The 24,633-nt window shown below is 35.0% G+C and overlaps 1 long non-coding RNA gene across 1 annotated transcript; it reads left to right on the top strand.

Annotated features, from left to right (window-relative positions):
• Positions 1-5,370: 5,370 nt before the first annotated feature.
• On the top strand, positions 5,371-5,965 carry LOC149535585 (uncharacterized). Its single transcript, XR_016356723.1, has 2 exons — positions 5,371-5,665; positions 5,868-5,965. It is a non-coding gene; the product is annotated as an uncharacterized LOC149535585 (long non-coding RNA).
• Positions 5,966-24,633: the final 18,668 nt, after the last annotated feature.

The following is a 24,633-nucleotide window of genomic DNA, read 5'->3' as shown; positions in this document are numbered from 1 at the left end:
CAAACTCACATTTGGACTGTTTGGCAAATAGGGACTATTCCTCCATAATACTCAAGACTTCATTCAGTTGCTTTAGATGCTCCTCACATGTCCTACTATAAATAAGAAGATTGTCAAAGAATAGCAATAGATACTTACACAACTATTTGTTAAAGATGTGATTCATACATGACTAGAATGTAGCAGGTGTGTTGGTCAAACCAAATGGCATGACCAGGAACTCATAGTGTCTGAAGTGGTAGTAGAAGGCCATTTTCTCCACATCTTCTTCCCTCATTCGGATCTCATGGTATCTAGAAAAGAGGTCTATTTTTGAAAAATAGACTGTGCCATGTAGTTCATCCAACAACTCATCTATCCTCAAAATGGGGTACCTATTCTTTATTTTCCTTTTGTTCAGAGCATGATAGTCCACGTACATGCACATCATTCCATCCTTTTTTTTATCAATACCACAGATGACATGAATAGCCTAGAACTGGGTTGGATCCATCCCTTCTTAAGTAATTCCTAAATTCTCCATTCAATCTCATCCTTAAACTTCTTAAGGTGGTGGTATGGTGTGGTTATGACAATTTTTGCTCCCGATTCTAACTCTATTGTGTGTTCACATCCCTGATGCAGTGGTATGCCAAGAAGAATATCCATGAAAAGATTTTCATGCATGCTTAAAATATCCTGAAGTTCTTTGTCTTAAGGAGGTGTTCGATGCCCCTTAATAGGTTCCGCCGAGATGAAATAATGGACAGTCCACATAATGTCATCATGCCATAGGATTGCCTCCATTCAATGCATAGAAACTTCCTTCAGACCATCATGTGCCATCCCTCAGAGTACCACTTTCTTCCTATCAACCACAAAAGTGAAATCCATTCACTTGAAGCTTTGTGTGTACTCATCCAGTGTCTCCATCCACTATATGCCAAGAATGACTTCCATGTTAGCTAGGTCCACTATGGAAAAGTCCTCCATCACTGTGTGATTTCTCATCGTGATGCTCAGCTAAGGAATAAGGTGCATGCAGGGCAGGGAGGTCCCTCTGAAAACCTTGACCTTAAATCCTGCACATGCTTCTATTAGAACATTTATTTTCTTTACCCAAGAGGATTTTATGAAATTCAAAGTAGCCCTGCTATCTAACATCACTGTGACCCTTTGTCCCTGAAGGGTACTTCACACATGGAAAGCTATGCACCGCGAACTACTAACCAAAAAAATGGATCCTCTGCATTGTACCAAGGAAGCAATCCTCTCCGTACGGTTTAAGTTGGCCATGTTTGTGTCACCGCTAGGTTGGATATCTTCTATGGGCATTTCCTCTTTTCTTGTTCCTCCTCTTCATCTGACATTACCTTGATGTAATGGATATTTCCCTTCCAGAGGCATCAGTGGCCAGGCTCCCAAGGCCCCTTGCAATTGAAACACAACTTCTTCCTTTGGAGTTATTGTCGGGATGCTTCATCCAATGATAGCTTCTTGGGTAGAGGTTTGTCTCTTAGCAATGTCAGCAGTTTCAGATGTGAGTGATTCTGAGAGGATGAGGATGATGTCAATGACAAAGCCATGCTTCGTGCCTTACTAATCACTTCTGATAAGGTTGATGGATTGAATCCCTTCACCCATCCCTTGAAAGGTTCTACTAGCTCATTCATAAAGAGCATGACTCATCTTCTTTCAAAGATGTCTATGACCAACATGAAAAGTCTCTGAAATTCTGCAATGAACTGATCTACTAATCTAGTTTGCCTCAATTGCACCAGATCTTTAAAATTGAGCTCAAGGTCTTTTCCATCATATTTTTCGATTAATCTCTCTGTAAACTCTGCATAGGTCTTTATTTGATCATGCCCTAGCATGATAGTGATGTGGTGCCACCATTCATGTGCAATGCCCTACAAGTGCAATGCAAAAAATTTGATCGCCTCTTCTTTAGGCATAGGATTTAGCTAGAAGTAGGTGTTAGCTTTCATCACCCATGCTTGTGCTAAAATAGAGCCTGAACCATCAAATGGAGACAGATTCATCTTACTTAGTTTTCTCCTTAGATTATCATTAAAGCATCCTCCTCTATTTTTTTCTCCTATGTATCACATTCTTAGATTTGTGTAATCCTTGTAAGAAATGTCCTCTTCAAGATTTGCATTCCTCCGGTCCTCCCTTATCTCTTCGAAGGTTGGAAGTCTTTCCCTGTGATGTGTCTTTGACAATGGTGGGAAAGTCGGCATGGAAGGTCGAGAGTGCGTTGGGTGAGGGTGTGATCTACCTACCACAAAATATGCCCATTTTGTTCTCTAGATATATTTTTTTCTGCCAACTTCTTAAGATTTTCTTCCATGAGCCATTCTGTATTAGTGATTTGAGCCTGGTTCCATGCAAGATCCCTTAGAAGTGCTACGAGTTTGGCACCTGCTAGATCTCATTCCCATTATTCAACTATTCGATAAATAGAATGTGTCTTTCTTCTCTTCCAGCTATAAACTCTCATTCACTATCCATAGGCTAGTAGGATCGAAGGCTCTGATACCACTGTAGTGTTCTGACTGGCAATGGGTGATTCGCAAGCAGATTATGGCCAAAATGGATACCAAATTGCTTTTGGAAGAGATCCATATAGATGAGAGAGGCTATCAGGATGTGATGTACGATGGTTGGAGAAGTTTTTCTAAAGCTGTACGGTGTGAATATTATGTCTGCACTGTGATTGGTAGTCCATATGAAAGTGTGAGGGTAGTACGGTGACAACAAACTCAGGAAAGAGTCCATTTAGATATATTAGGCAAATGACCATATTGGATTTATGGAGATGGAGGTACAGTTAACTTGGAAGTCTGTACGCTATATGTGAAGTCTGTATGATAGTCCACAATGACCGTATGGTGACCATCCAATAAGCTATATGGTTAGCACAGTTGATCGTACACTAAGCCCAAAAGGCCATATGGTGAACAATTAAGGCCGTACGATGTAAATTATGTGAATAGGATGTCGTGTACAGAAAAGAGGAGATGGAAGCCGTACAATGTTGAATCAAAATGGAAGCACGATGATACAAACAAACACAGAAGCATAACATTGAAGATTTAGAACACTAAATCTTACCCGAACAAGTATGGAAGAATATTCACCAGATTGATATAAACTTGCAAGTAATATGAGCACTCCAATTTGCTAGATACAAACTAGTTGAACACTGATGGAATAGGGTGAGGGTTCAATCCCACCAAAACCATGCAAGCAAAATAGGGAAGGTCTTTCAATTTTGAAATGGCGAACAATGCCAAACTCCAATAGAAATATGTAGTATAGAGAAATGAAATCCAAAAGAATGCCTACAAACTTCTACAAGCCGTGCTTAAATACCCATCGGGAAAAGCTTTTCAAGGGTGGAAAAAGTTAGCCGAAGGTGACACAAACTACAAAAACTAAATAAAAATGGGTTTGAGATATTATAAATCAAGCAGCCTGTTACAAAGATTAAATGAGTACATTTATTTTATGACGGGGGCATTACACAAGATGGAGGAATAATGAGTAAAGATTTCACCACAACCCTACTTATATCCAACTAAGCCACAAGTCAGCCTAGCATACTACAAATTAAATATCTCTTACATTAACTACTTGAAGAGCCACAAGTTGGCCTCCAACAGAAATTAAATACCAAATGGCTTTAAAGGCTTATAATACTAATTAAATACAACAAAGTTAATTACCCAAGACACAAATAGGTCCACTCAACCCCACCAAAATCCCTTAATCATGCAGGATTGCCAACTACCCCAAGATGCTCCTACATCAAGGAGGAGTGTTCTTATGTAAGAAGAGAATAAGGTTATACCCTTAACCATAAGTGTGTATTACATTACGAGCAGGAACAACACTATATAAATATTGTTGTCATTATATACATGTATTTAGACTATCCCAAGAGTTATATATGAATATCTAAGTTGACTATGGCGATATCCTGTGTGTGTGCCTCAATAACACTTTTGTTATTCTAAGATCTTTTATTTATTTGAAATACTTTTTCTTAAATAAATTATTATTTAACTTGAATTACTATGTCTTGTAATTGATTTAATTTTAAATAGATAAATTTTTGCTTTCAATTATTTTTCTTATATAAATTTAATCATTGCATTATTTTATTATTAAAATCATTTTTGTAATTAAAGTCCTTTCCCCTGTATCTCTCCTAAAAGATAAGGATTGTAAACATTTCCATGTCAAATTACTTTTGTTGATTTTGCTGAAGATTTATTACCATTTACAATTTGTTTGTGTTTGTCTATAATGTAAAAATATTTATCCATTATTAATGTCATTATAATGGTAGAATTTGTATGCTTTTTGAGTTTGCCATTCAATAGTGAAGTTATTGAATAGATAACCACTTGCAGTTTGTGGAGACAAAATATATACGAACTTATCATATAATTACAAATAAACCTCGAATATTGAGATTTCATTTCTAAACTAAAAGTGTTCAAATTGACTTGTTTTTTGAAGTTTAATTTTCTATGTTTAAAGGTGGTGACTTTTTATAACACACAAGACATCACAAGATTCACTAACCATGTTTGTTTTTCCAATGTATATTGCCCAAAAACGTAATGCTTCATTTGGATAGCGAACTGATTACGGTGCAATTGATAAGGAAAATCAGCCATTGCAACAAACAGTATCATATTAAAGAAAATGAATAATGGATGATGAAAAACCTGATGATAAGAATAAAAATAACGTGCTCTTTAGGTTTGAGTATATTACTGGAGTACGGAGCTGTTTTGGTGGAGGATTCACATGCAGTCCAAAATATCTCATTTGAATTGAAAAATTGCCCCTCAAATTTGAAAACTAAGAGGACCCCATTCTAGTATTTCAGGATCACCTTTATTATCATAGTTGAACCAGGAGCGTCATCTTCGCTACATTATGCATTTTGTTTAATGGTCCCAACTAAGTGACAAAGTAATATAAGACAATTGAAATGACGTTCCTGGCTCGACTGTCGTCAAGTACTTCCTCATCAAAACAAGATATCTGACTCCTTGTGATCTCCAAGAGTCATACGAGAATCAAAGGTATTCTATTTTGGAAAAGCCAAAAGCTTCCCACTTGGTATAGGACAGTGTATAATTTGTCCTTATCTAATTGAGTGCAGAAATATGATAAGTAATGAATTATATATGGTGTCTGTGGTGCATTCTTGCTTTTCTATTCCCTCACAAGTATTTGCCACCCTGCTTTGCCCGATATAAAATACATATTATAGATGATTATAGTTTCTTATCTTCCCTTTGACACCAACTATACCATTGGGGCCCCATACGAAATAGGTTTTAAAACATTCATGCTAGATATTCCTTATATATCTTACGATTTATACAGAGCATAATGACTCATGTTCATCTGGGACCTTTCGTGTGGGTCGGAATATGTCATGCAGCCAAGGATGAAATGCCGGCAGCATGTTGTGTGAATGAAATTTTGATTATTTCTTTCATGTATTGCGGGTGTTGGCAAGTTATCCTTGGCTACATTTAATGTCCTGGCCTTCATGTAAGACCCAGTTGATATATAAGCACCTAAGTTCAAAACGTTGAAGCTCAGCGGGGTTCGACATCAAGCATATAAATCAGTTCTTTTATGATCTTTTGATGTGAGTTTATTTACATGGTAAACTGAGTTTTTTTTCAGGTCTTCTGTCTGATTTTATTACACAGATGCTGCTGCTGAAAAAATAGTATTGTAGAATGCAAATATTACTAGGTGCTGCTGCTGGTGCTTAAAGAATATTAAATATTAATAAGATAACCTTTTCATGTCAGTTTATTTACATGTTGAACTAATAATTTTTGCAGGTCCTCTATTCTATATCATTACCGAGATTATTCTGCTGAGAGAATAATTTTACAGTATGAGGCAAATACTAATAAATAAAGAATCGTTATAGTTTAAAGCGTATCGTATTTTGTACTTCACTTCAAGTGTTTGTTTAATAAGCTCTTAATAGAATGTATTCAGTGCACGAACATAGCACATAGGCTGCTTTATGTTGCTCGTACAGGGAGTTTAAATTTCTAGCCTTCATTCTAGCATTGGGAAGACCAAAACCCTAAAGAATTTGTCCACTTGAACATAAAGATCTTGCTATTATTATTATTATTCTTTAATTTTAATTATGTTTCTTATCAATAATTCTTCATTCTATAATAGATAGAATATTGATTGCTGCAATTGGTAATTTGTTGCATCGTAGTCGGTTAGCTATCCAAATTATAAACCCATAATGATAACGGTATTATGTTTTCGGGCAAGATACGTTGGCAAAACAACGGCAATAACATCATGTTTTGTTTTTGTACTCTTGTAAAAAAGTGAGAATTGTATGACAAGTCTAGGTGACTTATGTGTAGGCAAACTCCAGAAGTTTTCTTACTTAAAAGTCAATCTTAACTATTAATAAGTTTTCGTTCCAACTTGGTCTGGAAAAGTTTACAATCCTAATTTGTAAGAAACTATATGTGGGAAAACATTAATTCTTCTAATAACAAAAATAACATTAAAAAAATTATTTTAGTAAAATCTTTTGAGTGGGAAAGAAATCAATTTCATTATTTAACAATTTAAAGTTAACAATACAAATATTTAAGAGAAAAGATGTGAGAATTTAGAAGGCCATGTAATTAAAAAAGTGAATATACAAATGAAAGAAGTTATTGAGAAAGGTAATAAAAATAGATGATTTTATTTTCTAAAATGAAATCAATTACATTATCAAAGTCTAATAACCACTCTATATTCAATATAATGATAATATTTAACATATACTTCATGTGTGTGTGTGTGTGTGTGTGTAGGCCCACTTAGATTCCTAACTATAGCCCCTAGCATAACCTAAATACACATATATGATTACAATAATTGTACTATATCTTTTGTCATAGTTAAGGCAGCGACAAGTCTATCAATTTATAAAACAATATGCACAATTGGGGTTGGAGAATAAAATTATCTCCCTCTTTAAATAAAAATACTTTTTATTTTTCTTCTCCTTCTCCTTCTCCTTCCCCTTCCTCTTCCTCTTCCTCTTCTTGTACTTCTTTAAGAGTTCGGACATAGACAAGTTGACTATTCATAACATAATTCTATTTTAAATTTTTTTGTATTTCTATTTCTATTATTGCTTTGGTGCTTGATCTTGTTTTTTTTCATTTTCTTTCTCTTGTGCTTACGGTTTTTCTTGATCTTGTTACTTTTTCATTATTTTAGTATTATTTTTATACTTTCTTTTCTTTCTCTTGTTCTCCAATTAACACCTCATCCTCCCGGTCTTGGTCCTCCCCTTCCTCCTATAAAATGGTGTCACAATTTGAAGAAATTTTGTGGGTAAGGGATGAGCTCATCTCTTATCAAGCATCAAGGATGAGGTCATCCCTTACCTAGGGATCAAGGAAAAACTTGGCCCTAAAATTGAGAAATTTGAACCTTACGATGTACACTAGGTTCCGAAGAGAGAAAAAAATAAAGGGTAGAAAAGTGGCAAAGACTTGAGAACAAGATAAATCAAAACATACATGCATTCATAGACCTAGGAGATCACCAAGGTGAGGGATAAAAGGTCTTAAAATTCATGATCTTACATTTTAAATGGTACAAATATTAAAAAGGCTAAGACCACATCTATATAAGTTCTAAATACACTTTCCTAGCCTAACAGAAAATTGTGATTGTCCATCTATCTAACATCTTATTAAAACTTGTCATCTAAGTATTTAAAAAATATTCTTAGTAGCTTCACTTCTAGAGGGGGCCCCAAGTATGATGAATTAAGGTTAGCAATTACTTATTATAAATGTTAATAGGTTCCTTCATATTTCTTTCCCTCAGAATTTAGAAAATGAAAATGATAAAGATAGAAAACTACCTCAACGAAATCAACATTTTCGTCTATTCATTGTGGTGGAAAGTGGCACATGTCATTTATTGCAACTAATAAATGAAGAGTTTAATATAAACTTTGAGCTGGTTTTAATACATGTTCCAAGTTATCAAACTCTAACTTTTGAGGTAGTTGCGAACCTAAAAGGGTAGCTTCAAGGAAGTTAACTTCTAGAGCCTATAAATAGAGGGCTTTGTCAATGTAATAGGGGACTTTTTGGACCATTAAATTGGGTAACACTTATGTTAGAATTTTGATCATAAGACAATTTTTTGAAAGTGCATGTATAGATTTTGTCTTTGTAATTGAGAAATTATCTTATGTTCTTGGTGCAAGAAAATAATGGAAAGGACATCTGAGTTCTTTTTCTAAGATTTGAATTGTTGAAGCATAAAATTGTTGATTCTCATTGCAGTGAATACTTTCATGGTATTGTGCAGATATTCATGAATCGTGAATCAACATAGTGATAGTGATCATCATCAATGTAGTTCTTGATTGTCTTTATTATCAATTTATGTTAGTCTAAGAAAGATGTGAAGTCATTTGGTGTATTGTTCATGAGTAGTTTTCTCTTTAATCTTTAAGTTTGAATACATCTTTATGAAAAATTTAAAACTTACATCTTACAAGGGAGCTTCACCTCTCAAATGAAGAGGAAGATTGTAATCTGATAGTGATCGGTTGCAATCTCTCCAACTATTGGCATGGTTGTCACTATCCATAGGGTGAACATGGTTAGTTTTATAGGTAAATTCATAGTGACAAATTTTTTTACAAATGAAACACAAATCCTATAGGGAAAATGGAACTTTGAGAAAGAAAAAAACAAAGTGCCCCCATTAAGATTTACAATTTAGTGATTTACAATTAGGGATCATAATCACATCCTAATTCAATGGTCCACAATTCTTCCTAATCTCATCACAAATAATATTGCATAAGCACTTGCTCTGCTATATGATATTTATGCAACATTAGCTCGTGGCATAGAAAAGTTGGTCATTTAAGGGGATTCAACGATTATTGTTCAAGAAATGAAGACCAGGAAACTGCCAAATTGGTAAATTCATTACATTATGATGCATGTGTGGAAGATGTTAACAAAATTTGAAAATACAATTGTTGTTTATTCATACATATCATGAGGAAAAATTTTTGACTGACATGTTTGCCAGCCTGGCATGTGATGGCAACAAATTAGTAGTTGATGGGACATTTCACTCTTTTGATAGCTTGGATTACTATGTGCCTTTCTCTCTTTCCAATTTCATATTGTACTTTCATATCCAACAAGGTACTAAGCTTTTCATACCTTAAATCTTTCTACTCCTTGTTTTGGCAAAATCTATGTAATACTTTAAGTGGATAAATTCTTTATTTCGAATATTGTTAGTGATACTTTTCTTGGTTTTAAGCATTTCAATATTATACAACCTATAAACGTTTTATTGAAATAAAATAGATTTACTTTTTAGGTTTTGTTTATAAGTTTATGTCATTATATGGTTTTCGCAACATACTGCCTTAGTTTTGCACTCATTTTCTTAACTATCTTTCCTAGTAAACTATATTTTTATATATAAAGTGCATATTGCTTCATTTACACAATTTTCCAAAATTTTATTACTTCCTTGTGGTTCTCTCTATTAGCTCCTACTCATGACTATTTCTTATCTATACTTGAAAATGTCATTTTATGATTTACCTCTAGAATGGCTTAAATTGATTGGCCCCATTTTGGATCTGATTGGGACTTGAATTGTGGATTATATGTCTCTATCTTTTTTATTCAGTGTATGCACACTCTTATCTAACTTTCTCTAGTTGTCTTTAAATATTTCTACATATATGTTTAAATGTAATGAAACTATGGAAGATTGTTGGTTTGATTAAAATCCTATCTCTAATGATTAACAATGAGATTTAGTGAATAGTGTGTTTATATTTAATATTCCATAATATTTTGTGTGTAAAAAAATAATGTTAAAAACCTATAGAAAATCAAAACTTTTATAAAAACCTTTAGAAACATTTCATTTTGAATTCATGCATAACAATCAAATTATCCAATTCAAAATAAATGTTATAATAAGTATCTCAATTAGAAAAAATTATTTCTATTATAAAAATTTGAAAAATTAATTTTTATTTTTTAATAAATTTAGAACATTCCAAGTATAATTATCATTAGTAATATAGACTAGCATGACATATCAATAAATCTATATTGAACATTAGTGAGCGTAATAATGTCTATTTTCATAATGACACTTTAATAAAAGATCAAATCACATTGAACAAAAAAAATGATGCTCATTCAAATGGACCTTTGCAATGACAACATGCTAGAAAATATTTCTTTATGGTTCTATATAATAAAAAATAATAATTTTTAAATTATCTAAGTACTTATCTAATTTTAACTTCTACTATAATACTCAAAACTTATTTGACCTAAACACAAATTACAAATTACATCTTTACATCTATATTGTAGTAGAACATTAAAACACTAATTTTTATGAATTTGTATATTTCAAATGTTTATCTAAAATTAGTATTTTTGAACTTATAATAGTATTCCACAACTCTTTCCCTTTCTTACATCATAATTACTATCATGATTTTATTTTAAACTTTAAGATCTCCAGTATCACATGATAGATCAAATATTATGATTTCTAAGTCTTAGAGCACACAATGTTTATATTCCAATGAAATAAACTACTAATTTGGAATGTGATGTACACTTTTATTTCCCAAGGACTAAACAATTAGTCTGAAATGTAACCTAAACTTTTCGTTTGTTTGTATCTAGAACTTCTTGAACCAAATTTTGATTTAGTATAATGATTAAAGACATTTTTAAAAATCGCATCTAGATAAAACTTAAATAACAAAATCCTAATAAATTTTGAGTTTCATGAATTACACAAAGTTAGGGTTTGATGTCTGAATAACCATGACAATGACAGATGAGAGAAGGTAGCTTGTTCATTAAATCCTTCCTACTCAACATGCAAGATAATGAGAATGAAATGCACATTAGAAAGCATATTTTCGTTTTATTTTCTATCAGAATAATTTCATGAGTTTGGTGCCAGAATAGTGGGAAGTGGGAAACAAAGATAAAATAAATAAAGAAAGAAAATTTCCCTAAGAAATTGTAGCCTCATGGACAATGCATATTGTACCTATGTTTAACATATTTTGGAGAAAAACTGTCTTTAATTGTATCTTGAGAAATGACTATAAATTTTGAGATTGTTTAATAGAGAATTGAAGTGCATCTACGTAGATATTCACATATAGAGCATTATTGTTACTATTTATTATTGTAAAGCTTACCATCCATTAAAACAACAAAGAAGTGATCAAGCACATGTTCAGAATTTAGAAAATGAAGAAAGTCCCACTAGATGTTTGCAATGGATATACCTCATCTATTCACTCAGCTTCTATGTTGGCCTCAATTTCCTATCGAGTCAAGCATCGCATGGTTTTCTTTTTGTCTAGGGTTGAATAGCTTGTAACCTATGAATCATTCTCTTTGTGATCTCCATGGGTCCATTTTGTAACCAATACTTCATATCATGGATTATGCTCAAAACAACATTAATCCGTTCAATTTATAAATTTCTTGGGAATTCTAGGGAACGAGTTAACCCTTAGCCTTTCAACAACTTTAAATTCATCCTTCAAGATTTCTCCATTACATAACTTCTCATATACTTCTATGATTTCAAAGTCTCCCACTTCTCAAATTTTAAAAATGTAACGATTTCTAACATAATGGATCATAATAAATTTAGGTGATATTGAGGATAGCACACTCATTGAATCTCATTTCATCAAAATTTTAGGAATGGCACAAAACTTTGGTGGAGGTCAAGTGTCACTCTTCACCAGTTGGATTCTACTAGCCTCTTGGCTCATTCCAATAGTAGGTGAAGCTACCATGTTCGCTATTAGGGTTTGAAGTCTTTTCTTCTTTGAATAACTTGACACAGTTCAGATATTCACTTGTTCAAGCTTCTCATCAAAATTGCTCTTGAGATCTTTTACTTCTTGCTCAAATCGCCAATTCACTATGTGCTTCTTTGAAATCTGTATGCAAGGTATGAGATAATGTCTTCAAAATTTGATATATACCGTCTTTTGACCAATTTTAGGCTCCCCATAAATTTTGTGTGCTCAAGTAGATGGAAGCCAACTATCTCAGTCGATATTGATGTTTTTTAACTAGGTCTTTTCTTTACAACTTCATTTTTTCTATATCACTGAGCCTCGGTTTCTACCATTTCATTTCTAAAGTGCTCAGTCAATGTTGAAATGCTCAGTGAACATAGACATTTTTACTAATGTTCAACAACCTTTCATAAATTTGTTCTGATGCATCTTCATATATGCAAATATGAACTTCAGCACATTTCATGCAAGGAACTAATGACATGATCACCTTCTCCATTGGGATTGGTGATCTCAACTTTATTTGTTCCACTATTTCCATCTTCTACTTCCTTTTCCATTTTTGATTCATTTCCTTCCTAATTTTCTCAATGTCTACTTTTCCTTTACCTTTGTCCTTTGTTTGATTTGATGTATGTATTTGAGTCCTACAACTCTTTCTTAGATGTCCAAACTTGTGACATTTGGAACATGCATTGCTAGATGCATAATTCTTCCTCTAATTTGTCCAATGAGGTTTTGTCTATGGTCTATATTCATATGTTCTATGCCCAAACTTCTAATAGTTACAACAATATCCTTCAAATCTAGATGTAGTTGATGCATTCCTCATTCTTGACCTACGCTCATGTATTTGATGACCTTATTTCTTGTAGTAAAAATAGTAACCAATAAATCTAGGTTTAGAATTTTGTATACCATGTTTGCTTCAACAAATATTTGCACCATGACCAAGTTTTCTATAGTGATATTATGTTGGTTTGTCCTTTGACTTTTTGTTTCTTAACTCTCCATTCCTGGATGATTCTCCTTTCTCAGTGCATGAATTGTAGGATTTGAGCAAAAGTATACAAAAAATCCATGAAGCCTAAGAAAACCTGCATGCAGAAAACCTGTCATGGAGAAGAAAAAGAAAAGAAGAGGCAAGGGTTTGATCTAAAAACTCAGATGAAGAAAATATTATTCCACGGATCTTCATAATGAAAAATATAAAGAGATATTTCCTTATAAAAGGAGATCAAAACTTGAAAAGGGTAACCTAAAGCCTAAAAAAGCTAGTTTGCATAATATAATTAATAAAATATTAATTATATGCACCTACAAGATAGCTTAAGAAAATTAAAGTAATATGCAACTTATTTAGTTAAATGAAAGTGATTTAATTAATAAGTGCGAACAAATAATTACTCTAACACCCCCCCCCCGAAGCAAAGCTCAGGAGGTAAGCTAACCTAGCACAACTATGAAAGCAGAAAAGTGGGTCTTGGCAACAAGGCTTGATCATGTACCCAATACAAGGAAATCTTTGTAAACTGGAGAAATAGAGAAAACCACATGAGAAAAACCCTACTCTAAAAAGAGATAGCAAACAATTTTCCAGAAGAAGGAACAAAGAGAGATCATGAAGAGAACCACTGAAGCATGAAAAGCCGCAAAACTCTATCAAAAGGTGCTGATTTGTAGAACCTCCATGGAAATAGAAGGCACAAACCGAGTGTGTCTATATGGTAGATGATCTATCTCATCGAAATGCATATGTAGCTAGCCACTATAATCACCTAGTATGTAGGATCAAGTACTTAATACATAGCTCACACTAATGAACCATCAAACCAAGGAAGCATAGAACAACAATATAACCCCCCCCATGCAGATGGGGTGAGGTGATAGCAAACTTAAAAGATGGGCCAAAAATCTCCTACAACATAGGAACCAAACACAATGAGAGTGAGGTACAGATACCTATAAAGGCATGTATCACTGACACTGCATGAGACAAAAGAGGAAGAGGGCACAAAGCCGGCAAACAACTATCCCCCCATGGTACTTTATAAAATAGTGCAAGTACAATGAATCATAATGATGAAAAGGATCCCAAAATGCAAGAGTCATACTTTATCTCAGTGCGTTGCATAAAGATGCTTACAATGAATATAAAAAATGATTAAAAAAACATAAGGCAAAAACAATAGAAGGTAGAGCCCAAAATAAAGCATCTGAAGCAACAAAATTTATCTCCGGACCTGAAACAATCAGGATATCCACCAGAATGCTAAAATGAAAATGATTGAATAAGATGTGCCTGAAATAGAATCTAGGACTAGCATCATTAGAAAGAGTGAAGAAACATCTTTCCAACGATATAAAGAAGTCCAAAAATGGAAATCAGATGCTCAAGATATGCCTCGCGGAGTACAAAATAGAACATCTAACTTTGACTACCAAAATAGGAAACCAAACTAAATCAAAAACCAAAAACACCTAACCAACATCTCCGTCTTGGAGCCAGCTTTCTGGTGCATTTTTTGGATCGAAAAAATACATCCATATGCTCAAGTTACGGAAGAAAAACAGACAGGGCCTCTGAAAATGCATGATTTTTTTTTTTTAATAAAATAATAATAATAATAATAAAAACAAAAAAGCTACACCACCCACGGAGTGGAGGAAAAGTGGAGGAGGGTAGTTGAGCTGGTGGTGGTGGTGGTGGGTGGGAGGTGCTACTGCAACAGAGCCGCTGTGGAGCTACTAGCAGACCGCTAAGCGGTAACCACCAACGATAACCGCCAGCAGTTCCATGACAGTTAACTAACCGCCGACGGATTAAAAAGCTGCAATTTTTTTTTTGCAATTTTTAATTATTTTTTTCCTTGATCTGCATGCCAGAGGCCATACGGGCCTACTCAACAATTTTTTTTTGCCTCCCATATCAACATTGTCCAAATCGAACAAATTTTATATCAAAACAGGGGTTTTGACACCTTCTGAATCCATCTGTGATGTCTGTTTGGCCTCAAAATGCACCAAATATTACTGACCACCCTAATTTCTCAAAAAAACTAAAAAAAAACACCAAATTTGATCTACCAAACCCTTGGTCTCCCTTTTTCTTGAAACATTGAACAAGCTACAATAGATCTAGCTCTGATACCATGTAGGATTTGAGCAAAAGTGCACAACAAAACCATGAAGCCCAAGAAAACCTGCATGCAGAAAACCTGTCACAGAGAAGAAAAAGAAAAGAAGAGGCAAGGGTTTAATCTAAAAAACTCAGAAAAAGAAAATATTATTCAATGAATCTTCATAATGAAAAATACAAAGAGATCAATCCTTATAAAAGAAGATAGAAACCCGAAAAAGGTAACCTAAAGCCTAAAAAAGCTAGGTTTCACAATATAATTAATAAAATATTAATTGTATGCACCTACAAGATAGCTTAAGCAAACTAGAGTAATAGGAAACTTATTTAATTAAATCAAAGTGATTTAATTAATAAGTGCAAACAAATAATTACTCTAACATGAATGTCCTGACCCATTAGAATTGCTAGATGACTTCATAAGTTCTTCAAAGTATTTCATTTACTCTTTTAGTTTGTTGAATCTCTCTATAGATTCTTTCTCATTTTTCACTTCATTCTTCAGTATGTCCTTCTATGATTTCAGATTTGCAATTTCTAGATCCTTGTGATTTAATTCCTAATTTACAATCATTAGTTGATTCATCATGTCCAGTTGAGTGTTTGAGAGTCTAATAATTTTCCTTAGGGTAGAATTCACCCAAGACCAAGGAAGTCAAACACAGCTAGAATAGTAGACCAAAGAGAGAGTATGATCAGAATGACGATATATTCATTCGATATGCCATATGAAAGTACACTAGGAGTGCCTATATAGAAAGGCCATTGGAGAGCTTTTAGAATGCATAGAAGTCAGCAACATGATAAGTCTTACAACCAAGCACATGTCCACCAGATATGGGTTATCCTCCATTACACATGGAAGTAAGTGCGATGATGTGACGATAAGCCTACAATGGTGTAGCACACAAGTTAGTGTTGTAGACAACATGTTCTAAATTAGAGTTACGTACTTCTGTGTTGTCAACATGACAACTCATGAGAGTACATAAACTCCTAAGTTTCTCACCTAAATAAATAATAAAAATAATGCAAAATAATAAAATAATGCATTAACCTAAGTAAAATTAAGTAAAGTGTAAATAATAAATAGTTATTTACTGCAACACCCCCCCTTAAGTGCAGCTTAGGGGAATGCCCTTAAGCTTATGAAATATAGGATGCAATGGATGATGGGTCCTAGTTACTAGGCCATGTTAGGTACCTATGTACATAATGAAATGCAATCTCTCATAAAGTGGAGAAAGAGGTAAAACCTTGTGGCAAAAATCCTCCCCCAAAAGAGGTGAAAAACACACATGATGTATGGATGGATGGAGTAATCAAGACCCCCCCATTATGACATACATCCAATATATACATAAGAGAATAATGAGAAGAGGAAGAGAGATAGAATAGGCTCCCCCCAAAGAAGAATGCCTACCAGCGATTGCTCCAATGAAGAAGCTAATCCAAGACTATAGAATGGTGTTCCTCCCCTTAGGAAGAAAAAATGCCAAAGGTACAAATGAGATGCTTCCATTGTGCATGTAAAGAATCCCATTGATAAGTGATGTCTCTAAAACCTACTTAACTAGATGAAGAACTTGTCTCAAAGAAATTTCTATCTTCTCAACTGATGAAGAACCCTTCTATAGGAATTTGCCGAAGGGAAAAATTCACCCACAAACTAAGAACTCAAACACAAGCACAATTTTAGACCAGAAAGAGAGTATGATCAGAATGATGATATATTCATTCAATATGCCACACTATGAGTACACTAGGAGTGCCAGTATATGAAGGCCTTTGAGATATATGTAGAATGCCTCAGAATCAGCTACATGATAAGTCATACAACTAGGCACATGTCCACCAGATATGGGCTATCCTCTATTAAGCATAGAAGTAAGTACAGTGATGAGAGGATAAGCCTACAAGGGTGTAAAATGAAAATCAGTGTTGTAGACAACATGCACTAAAAAGGGAGTGTGAATAACTGTGTTGTCTGCATGACAACTTAGTGATTAATGCAAACTCTAGTGTTGTAGACACCATGTGCTGAATTAGAGTTGTGTACTTCTATGTTGTCAACATGACAACTCAAAAAAGTTTGCAAACTCCTAAGTGTCTCACAAAATAAAATAATAAAATAATGCAGAATAATAAAATAATGCATTAACCTAAGTAAACTAAATTAAGTGTAAATAGTAAATACATATTTACACCAACACCCTCGCTTAAGTGCAACTTAGGGGAATGCCCTTAAGCTTACAAAAACTAGGATGAAGATGCATGATGGGTCCTGGCTACTAGACCATGTTAGGTACCCATGTACATAATGAAAATGCAATCTCTCATAAAGCAGAGAAAGAGGGAAAACCTCATGGGAAAAACCCTCCCCCAAAAAGAGAGATAAATAAAGATGCATGGATGGATAGAGTAATCAAGACCCCCCCATTATGACATACATCTAGTATATACATAAGTGAAAGAAAAGGAGAGACAAAACCTCATAAGAGGAAAAAGTCCCCCCCATAAGAAAGAAGAGGAAGAGAGACCAGGTAGTCCCCCCCCCCTCAAATGAAGAATCTCGGTCAATGAAAGCTGCTCCAATGAAGAAGCCGGTGCAAGAGTGTTGGATGACGTTCCTCCCCTTTAGAAGAAACAAAGGCAAAGGTACAATCCTGAAGATGTATGGTGTCCTTGAAACTTGCTCAAGTATCCCTGTGCTAATGCTAATGTCCACCCCTTCCAACTACATCGAAAAGAATGAATGCGGATATGGAAAATATGTCTGTTGAACCTATTCCAATGAACCATCTGTCTCCTCAACTAACAAAGAGACCTCTGACAATCGCTATTCATAAGGATCCACAATCATGCCAACTTGTGAAGATTGATCATGTAGAGAATGGACATGAGGGTTAGAGTGAGCCCTCACAACTATAGAAGGATCACCTTAATCAATAAGAAGATGTAAGTCCCCAAGGCTATCTCCCAAATCTATGGTGTGCAACTCTATGAACAAACCTACAATGTCTATCACGTAGTCATCAACTAAATCTAGAGCTAGAAGACAACATGTACCCCACTGTGATGGACCTTTCACTATGGGAATGCATGCCTGTGCACTATATTGATGATGTGACCTCTCACTACAACTATTGATAGAACCCCACGTGTCTAAATCTATTGAAGCACTATCACTAGTGTCACTATTAGTTTACACTGTGTATGAAGTGTGGAGAGGATTAGAGGATAAGTTGGGTGAACTTTCCTCAAAGTGAACATCCTTCTCCACAAAAATCTCATGAGTCTTTGGATCCATAAGTATGTAGGCCTTCACATTGTCTTCATATCCTATGAAAGTACAAGGCAAAGGTATCGATGCCTTGCAATCCCTGGAAGATAGGTTTGCCAATGTTGGACAACCGAAGACTCTAAAGCGACTCACAACTAGTTTTCTGCCGCACCATGCCTCAAAAGGAGTCTTCCCATCTAAGGAATTATGAGGAGACCTATTAAGTATGTGAGTAGCACTGCTAATGGCTTCAACTTCAAGTGTAGGATCAAGAGACTTGGCTTTTATCATGCAACTTGCCATGGTTTTGAGAGTCCTAATCCTCATAGCTGTAACATCTATCTTGTACGGACTGAATGTTGGTGAATTCTGAAGATCAATCCCCTCAAGTTTGTAAAATTTTGTAAGTCTTCTATCTACATATCTGGTCTAATTTTCCACTTGTAGTACCTTAATGGATTTCCTTGATTTGTGTTCAACATGAGTCTTCAATACTTGAAGCTTATGAACCACTTGATTCTTTTGATGAAGGAAGTAGACCAAGTGAATCATGAAAAGTCATCAACAAATGTGAGGATGTAGCAGCCTTGGCTAATTGAAGTCGCTATAAAGGGTCTTGCTAAAACCATGTGAATCAAGTAGAGAACAACTAGTGCTCTAGAAGACTTTCCCTTATCATACTTCTCCTTGAGATGCATATCCATTAAACATGATGAACACTCTCCCTTAGAAAAGCTAATGTTAGGTAAACTTGACCGTGTGTTTTAAGAAAAGTTGCTAAAGAGAGTGGAAGTCAAGATGAACAAATAACTCATGCCATAAGTTGATATGTGAATTAGAGTGAGTCAACAAGATGTGAGAAGGAATAATACCTCTTTTCATGATTGCATTTCCCTGCTGCAAACAATGAATCGCCTCTAAGACTGTGCACCATCAATAAATCTAGAAGAAACTCAACTTTGTGACCATCTCCAAGGTGAGTGATTTGGTAATCTGATAAGAGATTGGAGCTTAGGTTTGGAATGTAGAGAACATATTTGAATTCCCCATTTTCCATTTCCACATGTCCTTTTCCTTCAACTTCCATTTTGGTATCATCTCCCACAAAGATGTGTGGTACCTTTGACTACTTCAATGAAGAAAAGTATCCCTTTGAAGAACCCATATGGTAAGAGACACTTGAGTTAAGTATCCATTATGAAGAAGAACTTTTGTTTTCCATAAGTGCTTGCCCTTTACCCTTTGAAGATGTTGGAGTTGGATCCTTGAAGTACCTAGCACTTGAATCTTGTTCTTCCTAAGTAGATTTTCTAACTCATTGATTCTTTTTGTCTTGCAATGATGCTCGTCATGATTTGGCTTTTTGCAGCATGCACAAAAAAGTTTCTCCTTCTTTTCATTACTTCCCTTCTTGTTGAAAGAAGAATTGCCTTGCTATGAGGAGGATTGTTGTGTCTCAGATTGTGATTTCTGCTTCCACTACTTCTTACTATTATTACTTTTCTCTCCTTGACATGATTGGTGCTCATCACTAGCCACCAAGGCTTTAGTCTTTGATGAATTGAGAAGTCCTAAATCCATCAACTGAGATTGTTCAACAATCAATATGTCTACAAATGCATCAAATGTAGGCTTCTAGTAAGCAATTCCCATGGTCAATTTGGGAGTATTAAAACTCAAAACAAAGGAAGGATACTCTAAAGGTAACCTCTTCAGGATGTGATGAATCAACTTGTCATCCTTCATGGGATTTCCACAATTGTAAGAACTTCCCTATACTCATTGGCTTTGTTGATGTAATCCTGAATTGTGTCAAAGTTCTTTAGATCCAAGAGAAGTAGATCATCCTTAATTTGAAATCCCTTTTCTTCATCCACGTTATCATACAATTGTTCAAGTTTATCCCAAGTTGGTTTGGATTCTTTACAACTAGCAATGTGAAAAAAGAGATCTCTATGTACACAACTCCTGATAACACCTAAAGCCTATTAGTCTTGTCTTTTCCACTCAGTGAGTTATTTAGCATCAGTAGGTTTGGTAATTGTACCATCAACATAAAGACTATATCCTTTTTTCATTAATCTACTCCATGCAATATCTTTCCATGTAGAATAATTGCGTGAAGTTAGAGGTGGACATTTAGATGAACCCATGATGTAGAAATGAAAAGGGAACAAAAGAGAGACACAAGAACACAGTACACCCCCCCCCCGCCTTTTCACTCAATCAAAAGACCCCCCAAAAAAATATGCTTTTGGCACTTTATAAGTAGTGTGTGTACAATGGGCCAATTATCAAAATGAGCAAAGTAGACTTTCTAATTTTTCCTTTTACAACTACCTTTTGAGGGCCAAATCTATAACTAAGCACTATAGTTTAGATGTATAAGTAATCAAAGCTTTACAATGTAGGAAAAGCCCAAGTTTTGAAAGTGGGAATTTTGTCCACACAACCCTCGAATATAAATTTAGATCTAGAGAGTAGATGAAGAAAATGTACTTGCAAAAAAAAAAATCTAAAAAAGTGATCAAATGTGCCTGTATAGAGTCTTTGAAGTTGCCAAATGTAGGATTATGTAGGTACAGTCACAAAAAAATACAATTTCTGAAAATAACTTACATCAAAACTAGAAAAGAACACTACCACATGAAAATTTAGGAAATTCTACCCAATTTCAAAAAAAATTGCACCTGAATCAGAGTCTAGATGTCCAAGTTATGGGATCGCAAAGTTAGGCTGCCAAATCAAAAATGCATTTAGAGAGGGGTCTAGCAGGAAAACTGTGTGCTTAAATTTAACGGTCAAATGACCATTGTAGTATTTATAAATGGCCTATTTTTAATGGTTAGACAACTGTCAAATATAACTTCGTGCTCTACTAACGCCAGCGAAAAAAGACCAGCTAGGTGTTGTAGCAGGTGACGTGTCATACCATACTATACGGATCTATATGGTGTTGCTAATGTGGCATGTGCTATCAAGAGGTATAGGTGTCCAAGTGGAGGACACATGAAAAAAATTTATTGGTTGCTATGTGTACGCATGGCAATGTCCACTGTGGTAGTTGTAGGGTCCACGTGCTCGTAGGCTGTGACTATCGCTAACCTTGTGACCACGTGGAAAATGTTTCAATGCCATGTGTTTGGGTCTATGCCAATGTGGTAGTTGAGAGTAGGGTGTTGATGTGTAGCAATAGAGGTGTAGAATGCGTACACGTGTCACTGCAAGTATAATCTGTGTGGTGTGGGTACGATTTTTGTGGACATGACATGGAGGGCTTGGTGCTAGTTTGTTGTTGTTGTGTCTACATGGTTTTTGTAGTGTGTAGCTATTAGAATATTCAACACGGGTGTAGAATTAAAAAATTCTAGATTTTTTGTTTTGCTCTACTAGATTTACTATTGTTGCGAGCTGCCAAAGAATTTAAGAAACACCACCAGTGAAGGATTTGGTGGGTGCCATAAAAGGAGTTTGCAATGGATGAAGATTGAAGTTTTTATCCCACATGTATCATGGGGAGAAATTTAATTTTTTTAAAAGCAAGATGCACCAAAGGTAAATCCAAAGAGCCCACTGGTGGGAGGTGTATGGGTCACTGGTTATCGAGCACTTACCAGAATTATGCCAAAATTGGTGGATAGGTCCAGATTTTATGCAAAAAATAGATTGTCCCCATTGCAAACTAATGGACTATACCCTACAAATATTACCTAAGGAATATTCCTTGCGACAAAAATAGAATATACCTCCAAATTGTAGAGCTAGAGTGTCAAAGGCCAGTTTTGCTAAAAAAAATTCTTTGCCAAGTGCTCGAAGGGCAAAAAAATGTCTAGAATATTGATGAAAAAATGTAGAGGGAAAAAAATTATAGATCCAAAAAATTAATTAAATAGATCTACAAATGAGCATACCCAAACTGCAAATCAGGGCCTCTGAGTGCCAATTTGCTAAAACATTTTTGCCTCATGGTCAACTTTGGGCCAAGGTACCCAAGTTTATAGTTGATCTTCACCAAATCAACATTCCAAATGCAATGGCAATGTCAGATCTGGCTCTAGACACTCCCAATTTCTGCAGTACTTTGAATTAGGGCTGAGGTGCTGAAGCAACAATGGTCTCGAATGGCTATGTAATAAAAAATTCTCCAAGCTCTAATACCATGTAAGAATTTTCCTTAGGGAAAAATTCACCTAGGAACTAAGAACTCAAACACAAGCATAATTGTAGACCAAAAAGAGAGTTTGATCAAAATGACAATATATTCATTCAATATGCCATGCTAAGAGTACACTAGGAGTGCCTATATATATAAGCCTTTTAGATACATCTAGAATGCCTCAGAATTAGCTATATGGTAAGTCATACAACTAGGAACATGTCCACCAAATATGGGTTATCCTCCATTAAGTATAGAAGTAAGTGTGGTGATGAGAGGATAAGCCTACAAGGGTGTAACATGCAAATCAGTGTTGTAGACAACATGTGCTAAAAAGAGAGTGCGAATAATTGTGTTGTCTACATGACAACTCAATGACTGATGCAAACTCCAGTGTTGTAGACACCATGTGCTGAATTAGAGTTGTGAACTTCTGTGTTGTCAATGTGACAACTCAAAAAGTGCCCAAACTCCTAAGTGTCTCACAAAATAAAATAATAAAATAATGCATTGACCTAAGTAAACTTAAGTAAGTGTGAATAGTAAATATGTATTTACACCAACACCTTCTGCAACTACTGATCATAAGTATCCACAATCACTTCAACCTATAATGATCGATCATGTAGAGAATGAACAAGAGGGTTGGATGGAGCCCTCATGACTACTGAAGAAGGAGCTACTACATCAAAAAGAAGAGGTAGATCATCAATACTATCCCCCAAATCTATCACTAAAGCTGGACCCAGAAGACTGGATGTACCCTACTATGTTGTACTTATCATTGTGGTGATATATATGCATGTGGACTAAACTAATGTAGTGACCTCTCACTACAACTGTCAATAGAACCCCATGGGTATGAATCTGTTAAAGCACTATCACTCATGTCACTATTAGTTTCCACACAGTATGATGTGCAAAGAGGATTAGAGGACAAAATTGGTGAACTTTCCTCAAAGTGTACATCCTTCTCAAAAAAAATCTTATATGTCTCTAGATCTACAAGTCTGTATGCCTTTACACCATCTTCATAACCAATGAATGTACAAGGCCAAGGTGATTGTTCCTTGCATCCCATAGAAGATATCTTTACCTATGCAGGACAGCCAAAGACTCTAAAGTGTGTCACAATAGGTTTTCTAAAAAGGAGTCTTTCCATCTAAGGTTGGATGAGGATACCTATTAAGAATGTGAGTGACACTACTAATTGCTTCAACTTTAAGTTATGGATCTAAGGACTTGGCTTGTATCATGCAACTTGCCATAGACTTAAGAGTGTGGATCCTCAAAGCTACAACATCTATCTTTTGCGGATTGAATGCTAGCAAATTCTAAAGATCAATTCCCTCAAGTCTGCAAAAGTCTTTTAGTCTTTTGTTCACATGCATGCTTCCATTGTTCATTCTTATAACTTTGATGGCTTTTCTAGATTTCCATTCTACATGAGTCTTGAAGGCTAGAAAATTTTCCAACACGTCATTCTAATTATGAAGAAAATAGACCCAAGTGTATCCTTAAAAGTCATCAACAAAGGTCAATATGTAGCAACCCTGGCTGACTACAAAAGGTCCTACTAATACCATGTGAACCATCTGCAGAACACCTAGTGCTCTTGAAGACTTCCCTCCCTATAACTTCCCCTTTGGATGCATATCCACTAAATCTATTGAACATTCATTGTGAGAAAAGTTGATTTGAGGTAGACCTTTGACCATTATGTTTGTGCAAAGTTACTAAAGGTAGTGGAAGGAAAGATGTCCACATTGTTGATGCCATTATTGCAATATTGAATTTGATTGAGATAACAAGGCCTTTGAAGGAGACTTGGGCACAAAATGGGAGAAAGAGTAAAACCTTTTGTTGTGATTCACTTTCCCCACTACAATCAATGAGTCATATTTTAGACTATGTACCTATACGCAGTCTAGAAGGAACTCAACTCTATGTCCATATCCGAGATGAGTGATTTAGTAAATCGAGAAGAGATTAGAACTTAGGTTTGGAACATAGAGAACATCTTGAAACTCTCCATTTTCCATTTCCATGTTTCATTTTCCTTCTACTTCCATTTTAGTATCATCTCCCACAAAGATGTGCAGTACTATTGATTGCTTCATTGAAGAAAAATCCAC

The sequence above is a fragment of the Cupressus sempervirens genome, chromosome 10 (assembly GCF_028749045.1).
Source record: "Cupressus sempervirens isolate cs-2001-9-10 chromosome 10, ASM2874904v1, whole genome shotgun sequence".
NCBI classification, from domain to species: Eukaryota; Viridiplantae; Streptophyta; class Pinopsida; order Cupressales; family Cupressaceae; genus Cupressus; species Cupressus sempervirens.
The sequence above is the reverse complement of the archived record's forward strand: the minus strand, read 5'-3'. Positions and strand labels throughout refer to the sequence as shown.